Source organism: Mytilus californianus, unplaced genomic scaffold (genome assembly GCF_021869535.1).
Source record: "Mytilus californianus isolate M0D057914Y unplaced genomic scaffold, xbMytCali1.0.p SCAF_3, whole genome shotgun sequence".
In the NCBI taxonomy this organism is placed as follows: domain Eukaryota; kingdom Metazoa; phylum Mollusca; class Bivalvia; order Mytilida; family Mytilidae; genus Mytilus; species Mytilus californianus.
Genome location: NW_026262679.1, coordinates 6449846 through 6463684, shown reverse-complemented (window position 1 = coordinate 6463684; position 13839 = coordinate 6449846). Strand labels below are relative to the sequence as shown.

Sequence of the window (13839 nt, the reverse complement as noted above, 5' to 3'; positions counted from 1 at the left end):
GTCATGTCTGTAGTAAAAGAGTTAGCAATATTTTAAATTTCTTAAGATAACAGCATCACTTAACCAACTTAGAAGATAGCAAAAACAAAATCAAATTTGCAATAAACGTGTGTTTTTATGATGAACTGGTAAAGATTACTATTTATTGATTGGCATTCAACAACGAATACCAGTAACATTTGTTTTTTAAAACTAACGAATCGTCCAAATGCTACAATTGACCGGACAGTAGCTTTTACGATTTTTGTAACATATTTTGAAAAAAATACCTGGTGAGCCATATGTCTTTTTATATCAAGGTTTTTCGTGTTTCTTATATACATTGATATATATATTATGCGACTTTTTTATCGTATATATTACAACCGTTTGAAAATATGTTACATATTGTGGAAATAATTTTAGCAACGTGTAAATAATTGTGAAGTGGGAATTCTTTACTAGCTTCCTTAAACACTCAATGTCAGACATAGCACAGTGTGTTTTTTTTTTCGTTTTTTTGTTGTTTTTTGTTTTTTTTTCAAAATAAAACATCCTTGACATTTATCATTCAGTTTTCTAAATATAAATACATATTAGGGTTTGACCTGCGTGAGATAAATCTTGAGTGTATGAGTTTTCGATAAAGAATTAGAAAAAAACAATTCCAGAAATGTTGACAGTTTGCTTATTTGATCCTGGACCTCTATGCACATTAACGTTGATACATGTTTTAAACTCTCTTATTGTGCGCGTCTGGCGTATTAAATCATAAGCCTGGTACCTTTGATAACTATTATTTCAATTTCTAATATCAGTTTGAAGGGGAAATATGTATCATTCTAGATGTCATACATTTTCGTAGGATCACTTCAAAGCACATTTTGTAACGGGAACGGTCAGGTTTTAACATTAAACCTTTGTGTAAATATATAGCCATATATAGTATATGGCGTTAGAAAGAATACAATAGAACACAATAAAATAATATCAAAGGAGTATGGCCACGAAGTGCCGATATTGGCCCTGTGAGGTGGCTAAAAATAAAAGAGAAATAAGGTGTATCCTTTATAGCCCAAACATATCTACGTATACCGTTATTTGTTATTATAGTATAAAATCATATTTTTGAGACGTCATTAATGTGACGTAATACCCGGAATCAAAACGGAACGCTCAAAATGTCCAAATTCTTAAAGAATTTCACACTTCCTGGTTTAATTTCGCATTGGCCACAGGCCTCGACCAAGATAATTTTACTCTTATTTTGATTATCTGATACTTTGACTCAGTTTGCAACAATATTTGACGTGGTGGAGGCCTGTGGCCATATCGAAAAAATTTGACTTTTGCTAACAAGCAAATCCTGATTCAACGCCGCTTTTTCCGAGGTACGAAAGATTCTCAGAGACGAAATAACTGTACCAAGAAATTGTACGATTGCTATGAATAAAAATAAATTCTATAATTATTTTTTTTTTATTTGTAACAAACAAAAAAGAAGATAATGGAATAACAAGTCTTTGATTTTTAGCGAAGCTTCGTTGACCGCCGACCCGGTAAGGTTAACACGGACATGGCGAGGTTAACACGAACAGATACGTCCTCATAACCGTTTTTATTAGAAAACAAGACAAACAGGTGGAAATAAAAATTGTGAATTTGCAAATTATTTTAAAGTTCATTTCCACGCTATTTTGTAATAATTATCCCGGTCTGTGCTATGCAAACATAAAATTCAAAAGAGGACAGAATTAAATTAGAGTCGTAGTTTTTCTCCGTAAAATTCTACATCCAGCATATTCGGCTTTATAAAGACGAAATCGTCGACAGAGGTAACCTTCGTGGATTGTAATCTCATGTTGACGCTTTGATGAATTGCTTTCTTTCACGTCCGCATTTTCTATCAAGTATGGCATGCCAAATTGACATTTTAAATAATTACTACGGATGGTGTAGATAATTATACAACTATGAACAATAACATGCATTGAAAATCGTAGAACATAAGAAGAAACCACGTGAGAATTTTGATATCATATGGAAAGTGGTTAAATAAGCTTTCCAATATCTTTTATTTATCAAAATAAAAATTACGACGCCATGAGAGGGCACGGTGTATACTGTCCGTGACATTCAACCAGAACAAATATTTGTTTGCAATGATAACTGGGATAAAGATGAAACATACTATCCGACACAATGATATAGTTGGGTAGCTTAAAAGAATTATCTGATATTCACGCGGGATAGCATGCATAATTGGTCAGACTGCATACAAGGAGCAATTGTTTATTTGGTCCCTTTTTTGGGCTCTCTTTTAAATTTGTACGAGACTATGCTACAAGCGACCAACAAAAATGACTGCTTACTATGAATATATTATCTATGAGATATATTTATATTTCTGATTTTTTTATTTTTTTTTTTGTGGTGGCCCGAGGTTCGTGTTCAATCTGTAGTAGCCTGTTTTTATAAAGACGAAATCGTCGAAAGGTATCTGTCACTATAATATCTTATTGTTACTTATAACAATATTTTGTTATTCCTGAATATCTTTTCGTCACCTCTATATGTTCATGGTGTTGTATGATTTCATTGGTCTTATGATTCTTTATTGCCCCCCCCCCTTCTTTTGGAGACTTTTCTCTTATTTTCAATGACAACACTTGCAATTACTTGTTTCCTGATTGAAATAAATTTTCTAAATTGCTCTGTCATAAATATGCATGAAATATTTGCCAATGGACGTTTGTCAAACAACTATCAATCATATCTCACTCAAAGTTACAGTACAATAATAATAATAATAATAATAATAATAAATTCTTTATTTAAAGAGGGTAAACAAAGTTAGTTACAATTACTAATCTTTCCTGAGGCTCTCATATACAATACAAGTAAAAAAAAATAATTATAAGAGAAAAAAAAAGAAAAAAAGCAAACATACAACATATTAACACAATCGTATAGTCATAATTGTTCAATGTACATGTACCATTAGAACATATAAAACAGTTACAGATTGCATGTAGTAAATAGATATTATATACAAATCAAAATCATACATTCTAAAAAAGTAATAGTTGCAATCATTTTAAGACGGAATATTGGGACTGTCTAAAGTATCGTTTTATAATTTGTTTAAAAGAAAAAGTGTTTTGCACTTTACGCATTTCATATGGTAGTCGGTTCAATAAAACTGATCCAGAATAAGCAAAAGATTTTTAAAAAGTTCAGTTGTTGGCTTAGGAATTATCAAATTACCTTGAGTAAGACCTCTTAAAGCATAAGGATTATTAACAGATATAAGTTGAAACTTTTGAAGTAGTACAGTGGTGTTCTTTCCGCATACATTTATATAGCATTAAATATTTGTAGTATTTGATTCTGTTTTCTACTGTCATCCATCCAAGTTCTTTAAATAAGGGGGCTGATGGGGATAAAAGGGCTGCATCAAGAATTAATCTTGCTGCTCTTTTTTGAAGTTTTAATATTCTTATTATTCCTTCATTTTTAAATTCTCCCCAAACAATACAGCAGTAATCGATGAGCGGCAGAATATACCAATTATAATATGCTTTCCTGGCATTAATATCTAAACATTTCTTTAATTTAGAAAGAAGGTATATTCTTGATGAAATGCTAGCACAAATTTGATCAATTTGATTTGTCCAGCTAAGTGTGCTGTCAATTTTAACACCTAATAATTTTTCACATGATGAATTTTGTAGTGTTTCTGAATTTATTTGTAAATTTGATTGAAAAGATTGAGTTGATAACTTCTGACTTGTTCCAGTAACCAAACATTTTGTTTTTTCAGTATTGATGAACATAATATTCATTTTGCACCATTCTTTAACTCTGCATAAATCTTCTTGTACATCGTCATGTAAATTTTCTATGTTTTTCCCGGATTTATGAAGAGTAGTAACATCAGCAAACAAGTCTCTTAATGTTTACCTGCTGTGTTCTATTACTTAGATATGACCTGAAAAAATCTACAGCAGACTCACTGAATCCATAAATAGCAAGCTTTAAGCAACGACTGTCATGATCTACAAGATCAAATGCTTTTTTGAAGTCCAACAGTATTGCTAGGTTTAAATTACCATCATTTATTTCTTGCAGCCATTTGTCAATGATATCAATAAATGCAGTTTGACAAGAATGATGTGGCCTGAAACCTGATTGTGTAGGATGTAAATAAAAGCCACAGTAGTATACCGCTATTCGAAATTCATAAATCGATTGAGAAAAAAACAAATCCGGGTTACAAACTAAAACTGAGGGAAACACATCAAATATAAGAGGAGAACAACGACACAACAGAAACACAACACTAAAATGCAACACACACAGAAACAAACTATAATATAACAATGGCCATTTTCCTGACTTGGTACAGGACATTTTAAGAACAAATGGTGAGTTGAACCTGGTTTTGTGGCTAGCCAAACCTCCCGCTTTTATGACAATGTTAAATATAACAGTAAAATGACAAGATTACATGACAGGACTACAATACAAATAAATGGGAAACCATCCAGGACAGAGACACACACAAATAAATGGGAGAACATACAGGACAGAGCCACACAAATAATAGCTATCAAAAGGTACCAGGCTTATAATTTAATACGCCAGAAGCGCGTTTCGTCTACATAAGACTCATCAGTGATGCTTAGATCAAAAAAGTTCGAAAGCCAAAACAAGTACAAAGTTGAAGAGCATTGAGGACCAAAATTTCCAAAAAGTTGTGCCAAATACGGCTAAGGTTATATGCCTGGGATAAGAAAATCCTTAGTATTGAGAAAAATTCATACTTTTGCAAACAATAAATTTATAAAAATGACTATATAATAGATATACATGTTAACACCGAAGTAGTGACTAACTACAGAATAAAAACGAATACGTGAAACAACCTAAATCAGCACATAATAAAGGCACAGCCGAACAACGTATTATATGTTAGACGAAGAGATCGACGCACACTGTGACCTCACATATAAATTTCTATAAATTTCCAAAAAATAGGATAGAGTACAAAATTAGGTTTGTAATACTGATATAACATGTATTAATAACAATGAACATTACAATACTTATTAATATACAATTGTGGTAGTAATTAGATAATTAATTGTATTATCAAGCTATGTCGGTATTTCTTCTAAATCAAACTGTAAACCAAATACATCGTATAAATTTAGTTGACCCAAACTAAAATCTTATTAATGAACTGGGTGATTAATTATCTTTATCGTAACACACGAATAGAACAGAAAAAAATAAGATGTACAACTACAAACGATAAGACATTTGACAAATCCGATGAGAATAACAAATATAACATCAAAACTAAATACATGGATTTTGGATAGAAAAATACCGTGACACGTCTTATAGCAATGCGAATTCACACTCAGCAAAAATGTCACAATCGGGAATAAGTCACGTTCGGTACTTAAAAGATCAGACGACGTAATGGCAAACCACAATCTAACACGTGGTAAAAGTGTCCTTTGCTAGTTTGGACAAAGACACATCGCATGAATCAACCAATTCGTGATGGTGTCCATAAAATTTACGGAGTGTCATTTTTAATCTGTCCTCCTCATAACTTTGTTGGAGCAGTTTCTGCGTTAGGAGCACACTCCTGTATATGAAGTCCGTATAGTGTGAACATGCACGAGCATAACGTATCAACTGAGATATGTAAACACCATACGAAAGTTTAAATTTAGACAAGTACTTGTACATGTTATTTGAGACATGCCTTTCTAATACTTTTGATAGAGATGGAAGAACAGATATGGGTCTGTAATTTGTTGCTAAAACCTTGTCACCATCTTTGTAAACTGGTGTTACCTTAGCGTTTTTCAGTAATGAAGCATATATACCAGTACCTATCATTCTGTTGAATATATATGTGAGAAGAGAGGCAATATATGGGGCACTTATTTTAAGGATTTGGGGTCCAATATTATCAGTTCCCGATGATTTATTTACATCAAGTTTGGTTAACTCATCAAATAGCTCATTTATTGTTATTGGTGGTATGGTAAATTTCTCATGTTTTTGTTGTTTTAATTAATTTCTAATGAATGTGCTAAGATTATTGAAATCTGCCTTGTCAACAGATGTAATGTTTCTTTGCTCTCTTAGTTTTTCAGCACAGGAAGTAAACAAGTTGTTAAAAGTATCTGCTATTGGTTTTTTATTATTTGTTGTTGTATTGTTCTCATCTGTAGCTAACTCATGTGGAGATTTTTTTACCCTAGGGTTCAGACTATGAAGGCATTTCCAAAAAGATTTTGAGTCATTAGTCTTTTATCATGTTTTTATAATAATTCTTTTTTGAGTTTTCTATTATTTGTTTAGTTTTATTTCTCCAAAATCTATATTCACTCCACAATCAAAGTGCATTATAATTATCCCTCATGTTCCTAGCATACATAATTTCATTATTATACCAATCAGGTTGCCTATCCTTTTTAACTCTCTTTTCAACATCAGGAGCATGTTTATTTAAAACTTTGTTCAACATATCATAAAATAATTGGAGACAGACAGAAGGATTGTCTTCAAATTCAATTATATAAAAAGTTGTACTTTGTAGGTCTAATAGAAATTCATTTTGGTCAAATTTTTTTTAATTTCTGTATGTGATTGTACTGTGTGTATTCTTTTTGTCTTTATTACCTTCTTTCCTTGTTAAACAAATAGGATAATGGTCACTAATTGCATATTAACAGATATGTGATTCATGTACCTTATCTGGATTACTGACATAGATATGATCAATCAATGTACTAGAATCCTTTGTGACCATTGTAGCATCTACAATCAATTGTTGAAGATTAAATGATTCTAAAACACTCAGCCATTTTAGGAGGTTTGTTTGGTGCTTTAAAATTCATATTAAAATCACCCAATAATATTATATCTGAATTAATGATTACTGCCATTCCTAGTTCTTTTTCAAAATCATCAATCCAGTCTATTGTTGACTTTGGGGGTCTGTACACAAAACATAGTAAAAATGTTTTTTTATAATCTGGTTTTACTTCAAACCACATTGTTTCATGACCTCCTATTTCAATGTTGTTTTGTCTTGAAAAATGTTTCTTTTTTCAGAAAATTAAACAATCAAACCACCCCCACCATGGGAAGTTCTGTCTTTTCTTTCTGATAAATAACCATGTATCTGTTATTCATTATCAGTAGTGTTTTTAGTTAAAAATGTTTCACACATTCCCACAACATCAGGTGGGTTATTTGAAAACATAAGTGTTTGTTTGATTTCATCGTATTTACTTTCAATCCTATTAACATTATGAGAACAAATCCTGATATGCCAATAATAACTTTCAATATAATTCAATAAATTATAAAAGATTTTAAAATCTTTTGAGCAGATATTTACGCGTTTATAATTTCACTTTGGGGAAAAAAGAAAAAGAAAAGAACATTGAATATCAAAGAAACACACTATTTTACTCCATGAGTTGTTTGTCTTATGATGATGGATGACTGTTTAACGTCCAGCGGCAAGTTGGGTGCATATTCCGGACGAGAACATCTTAATTTGCGCACATTGCCTCTATACCCTGGTAGCTACGGTATTCGAGACATAATTTGGACATCACACACGGAGTCCAGAATTGAGGAGCTTCTCTTGTAGATGCAGCATTCATCTCACATGCCACAGACGAAAGTGACAGTGAGCAGAATGTAGGTGAAGAATAGAATATTAATTTTAATACTGTTAGGTTACTGTCACATTGACGTTTATCTCAGTATTCATCTTGCTCATCTTTTTGAAACTTATTTGTTTATATCGTACTTTTTTGCGACTAGGCAAACTTTTTTAAAAATCTTAAAAAAATTTTACAGGTTTATATAACATAGCCATGAGAAATAGTTCACTTTAAAGAAAACAAACATATAGACAAAATAATTGATCTTGTATATTAATTATAATTATAGATAATACATTACTTGAATAAACGCATATTACATCTGTACATACACTTATATCATTACATTCAACGCCAATTAAAAAAAACTGATATTCATAGATTTCTATTAGTTTGCAAATGAATCCATGCACGTCATTCGGCAACTGGTTGAAAGTTGTCTTCTTTGAAATTATATCACATCTTCTTTTTTTATACGGATTGAGGCATGAATCTGTTTAATTTGACGAGATGATAAGAAAAATAATAACAAAGTACACTCGAACTTGTTTTCAAATTAAGAATGATAGTTGTATGTGGACTACCGGAACACTTTAACCACGTGCAAGACTAGTTAAGATTACAAGATAAAAACTAATAAACAATAAATTGACATTTGTGAAAGCCTTAAAAAGAATTTCAGTTCAAAACTTAAAGGGGCATTACTTGTAAAATTCATGTTCACCGATTTGACTCAATTTCTCATATTCGACTTAAAACATATTAATAATAAAAGAAATTGTTCTTTTAAAACGTTATTGATAGAAACATTCAAAAGTCGGATAGATTTAATTGAATAAAGCTTACTCACTAAAAGAAATCGTCCACAATGGACAACTGAGAAAGAGTATTCTGTCAAATTTTTTAGTTTTTTTTTAAACTAGGTAGTGGCTATTTTGTCGGCAAAATAGAAAATATGCTCTTTTGTCGTCTTTGATTAAAACATCTTAATCAAAACAAGCAAAATAATATATTTCGATAGCAATGGCCATGTTGCCGGCGCCGGTAAAGGGTGAATTTTTATATTTACTTTTGAAAAATACTACGAAAATGTCCATTGTAAACATAACAGAATCAAATCATTATTCGACATATAGTTGAATAAGATAAGTGTGTGTCACAATATTTGAGATACATATAATCATTTAAAAACAATTATGAGTCCAATTGAAAATAAAAATTTGTAAAAAGGAATAAAAATAAAAACTATTCAACATCCATTTGTAGCAATGAAATCATATCAAGCATGTAGTTGAAATGACTTCATAAATCAGTCTAATGCTATATGTATGCATAAGAAGAAAATCTCGGATTTTTAAACTATGCCGTAAAAAAAATGCAAGATAAAAATCTCACTACATATAGATTTGATAAAAACGTTATACAGTCTAAAAAAATCAATCACATAGCAACAAAATAAAAAATATTTAAATTAGATTTGGTTTTGAAATAATAGGCAGTTTTGAATTGTAGTCAGTATTGAAACGCTTACCTAGAGTTGGTAAAATAGCATATTTTCAATTTTGGCGTGGTACAGGCAAAATGGCCACTGTCTTTAAACTATTACTTTGTCTAGTAAAAAAGTTCTAGGAAAATATAAAAAAGATTCATTGAACCATTTGAATGAATTATATTTCAATTCAGGTGACTACATTTTTCATGCGCTTTAGGTACAATTAGAGAGAGCAATACTATGTAATCTGGTCAGTGAGGTATGAATGACAGTATTATATGAAACTATCGTTTTTTCAAATGTTTAATTCTGAATGTTGATTTGAGAGTCAGCATGTAATCCTCCGGAATGAGAAAAATGTTTATGAGTGCACGTGTGGTTTTAGTGTCTTATGACTTTTGTACAATTATAATATGTTCTATGATTATCTTGAAGTACATGTAATGCTATGTAATGTCTATACACATTGTTTATTAGGGTTTTCCACCTTTCCGTGGAAAGACCTATTGATTTTCTTCTGATTATTTTTTTTTTTTTCCGCCTAATTTTTTTCTTGCACTGTATTTTTGTTTCAAAAGATGTCGCTTAGTTTTTTTGTATATGATATAATACAGTCTATACGGTTTTGAAACTGACCCTGTTTAACCGAACACTTTTCTTTGTAAGAATTATCTCCCCAAACACTGTTTTTCTTGTTATGAGATCTCCTCCGCAACCGTAAGAGAAAGCGACAAATTTATTTTTCCAAATTGCTCGTTATATCCTCAGAATGTTAGGTTTTATTTTGACCGAAGCTTTACGAAGACTCCATATGAGAGTTATTTCCCCTTTTGTATTTGATATATGTGAAATGTATTTGTAATTGGAAAACCATAAGTGATAGAGGCCTAGGGTCTTTTGACTTGAGGTCCTTAGTCCAAGGTCAAGGTCATATTTTAGATTTTTATATGTCTTTGATTTCCCTATAATTCTCGACTGGTTTTAGATACAGAAAATTTAAATAGTGAAAAATGTTTGGTACTTCAAGGGGCAACTTTGTTACATTATGACTGTATTGGTTTTAATATTGTGTAAGGGACGTAACCCCCATTTATGGTTTATCAAAAGACATTATTAGGCAAAACTCTTAAACAAAAGGTCCTAGACCTATAGGGTCTTTTGCAATGACATTGTCGACCAATGACCTTGACCAAGGTCATGGACAAAGAGGCAAATTATGTGTTTTTGGCACTATTTAAAGAGTTCTATGTGTGTTTTAATGCTTTTGTAGGTTGACATTGACCTTTGACCTTACTACTTGTTGGGAGATCTCTCAAAAGATAGATACCATGTGTTAAGATATAGTATCTAGGCTTTAAATTACGTTTTTGCATGATCCTAGTGGCTCGTTTCCATGTGTTTACTCAACTAACATAGATAGATAATAGATAATTAGACAGTAAATAAAATCTACATTAATTTTTTTTTAAATCTTGTTTATAGATATAAGAAGATGTTGTATGAGTGCCAATGAGACAACTCTCCATCCAAGTCAACATTTATAAAAGTAAACCATTATAGGTCACAGTACGGTCTTCAATATGTATATAATTAGCTATAATAAAGTATATCATGATAGCGTGTTTGTATTAGAGTTAAGAAGAATGCACCCCATAGCGGTGACAAATGATGATTTGGGTACATGAAGTAGATTACTTATTCAAAAACCAAGTGTTCCAATTTTAATGCAATGCATGCAAGTATAGATCCTGGTACTCAATATTGGTGGCAATTATGTATAGATCCTGTCGCTCAAAATGGGTGGCATTTATGTATAGATCCTGGTGTTCATACATACATAGATCCTGGAACTCGAGATGGGTGGCATACATGAATAGATTCTGGTATTCATAGATCCTTGTGTTTGAGACACGAGACACATATTCAGGTTTCCCGCGAATGGTGACAATCATGATCCTTGTGCTTAAGAGCGACATATATATGCGAAAACATGCAGTTGCTGGTCTTGAGTTATGTTTTTGTACACATACTGTGTGTATATAAATTGAGACATGAATACTGGTATTATTATTTAGATATTTAAATAGATATTAAAATTCATTTTCAAATGACAATGACTGTTAGAAAATTCATAGCACTCAGAGGTTATAATTTCTTTTATAGATTCCTAATTTAAGGATTTATCTGAATTAAAGCAGTATGAGATACTTTCTGACCAATAAACTGTAGAAGAGGATAAATGAAAAGCGGATTAGAAAACGATCAGAAGTAAGTCTGTTTAGAATCGTACGTATTCATTTATTCCATTGTAAAAACAATGAAATAGAATAATAATGTTTCAAACATTGTTTAAAGTTTAGACAAATTAGGATCTGTTTATTGAAGCTTATATTTCTAATTAACAACATTTTAACATAAAATCGTTCAGATTTTATTTTGAATCATAAGGATTAAGTTACGGTAAAGACCTCATTTCAGTGAGTAAGGGCTAACGACTCAAATCATTACGTTTGTAAAAATTGTGAAATTGAAAAATGTATTTCATTTACATTTTATTGTAGATGCAAGAAAAATATGTTAACTGATACAACTAGTAACAAATACACCTGTGTCGTACATAGAGAACCACTTAGACATGTAAAGAATATACAATCGAAGACAAGAAATGGAGTAAAAGAAAAATGGTGCATAAGATGCAAGAGCAACAGAGGGGCAATAGGGAGACATAGTCACTTGGACATAAAATACAATCAGGCATATATATTGATATGCGATATAAACTGTTATCTTTCTTTTTCAATGAAATATATCCAAAATAAAAATTCAATATGGTTTACTGTTTCAGTGATTCTTGTATGAATATTAAAAAAACATATGTAAACATGTAGGGATTTTATTTGTAAAATCCTTTTGAGTTAATCGGAAATATCTAATTAAAGTGAGGTCCAGATTCAAGTCTTTAGGATAGAAATAAACAAATAAAATTTCCTGGGTAGAAAAACAGAATTAAGATTGCACTATACAATGTTGGTTCATTTGATACCCAACATGTTGGACCAATGTTAGCCCAACATGGTATCCATGACAATATGGTTGGCACATGGTTGGCAGTACGTGTTATATGTTGGGGAAAAGTTGCTGGGCCAACATGTAGCCAACTGTTTGCAGAGACGTTAGCCCGATGAGCAACAAGTTGTTGGCCCAACAATGGCTGCCATCATTGGGCCAACAAAGATGCCAACAAAAAGCCAATATTGGGCCAACAAGCATATGTTTTTTTGGGATATTCCTTTACACTTCAGATTACAGATATCCAAGATATTTATTTCTTCCAAACACTTTACTTCACATACATTATTTTCTTAAATATGTTTACATTCTGCATTTCACTTATTTAGATAAGATTATATGCACAAATAATTTGAATAAGACACGCATATCAGAAAAATATATCCACCCGAATCCACAATGTAAGACAGAATCAAACAACACGTGGTAGTTGTTGAATATTTTAGTGTCAATTTTATTGTTTATCGATTTAGACATAACAAGGTCAAATAAGGTCAGTAAATTAAATGCCGTATTCACAGATAGCGTGTTTTATTGGTTACCCATAATTATATGTAATATGATGAATTGTACTTTTTATGTTTGTAGAAATAGAGGGATTGTCGATTTCTGTATGATTGTTATAAAAATATTTTTTAACTGTACTGTCTGTAGACATGTACCAGTATGTTAGCAACTATTACAAAAATATGAAATTATACTTTGAAATGGCATCTAAATTTTTGATAAATTTAAATAGTTGAAATGTAAATGGTACTAAAAATAAAGCTAAAAGAGACCCTGTAATTGAATGGATTAAATCTCAAAACGGTTCTGTTTTTTATTTACACGAAACTCATTTTGATGAAAACATAGAAACAGAAAAACGAAATAATTCAGAATTTGATATTTTTGCAGTCACGGAACAACTTCTAGTAGGGGCGTGGCTATTCTCATTAAAAAGTCACTGAATTCTAAGCTGATAAATAAATATGACGATGTAGAAGGACGATTAGTTCTACTTAATGTGGAAATTGATGAAAGCGTTTTTACACTAATGTGTATATATGCACCTAATTGTAAAAATAATAGAAACATATTTTTCAAAAAGGTAAATAATATATTAAAAGAAGAAGGGATAGGAATTACAATAATGGGTTGAGATTTCAATGATACGATGAAAGGGATAGACTGAAAAAATGAAGAAGGGATAGGAATTACAATAATGGGTTGTGATTTCAATAATACGATGAAAGGGATAGACTGAAAAAATGTTCAAAATAGTAAATAGTTTTAAAATCCTTAATAAAAACAAATAACTTTATATTTATTCACCAAATATGCTTGTTACATTGCTACTTCAAGAGTCCAAGCTCTTTTCGATGTATCCTGTAATATTCCACTGATTACCCAGGTTAGTAATCAGCTGTTGATATATATGAATATACACATTTCTTGAAATACAATTGTACGAACGTTTTATGCATTATGTTTTTATCTATTCAATTGTGTATACCGGTACTTCTTTTAGTGACTTCAGTACTGAATTTAATTCATTGTTCTGTTTTCGTTATATCTTTTTATGTATTCTTGAACAAAATTTTGATAAACATT

At 31.0% G+C, this 13839-nt stretch overlaps 1 long non-coding RNA gene across 1 annotated transcript; it reads left to right on the top strand.

Annotated features, from left to right (window-relative positions):
* The first annotated feature begins 11327 nt into the window (after positions 1 to 11327).
* On the top strand, positions 11328 to 13839 carry LOC127733402 (uncharacterized). Its single transcript, XR_007997087.1, has 2 exons — positions 11328 to 11445; positions 11739 to 13839. It is a non-coding gene; the product is annotated as an uncharacterized LOC127733402 (long non-coding RNA).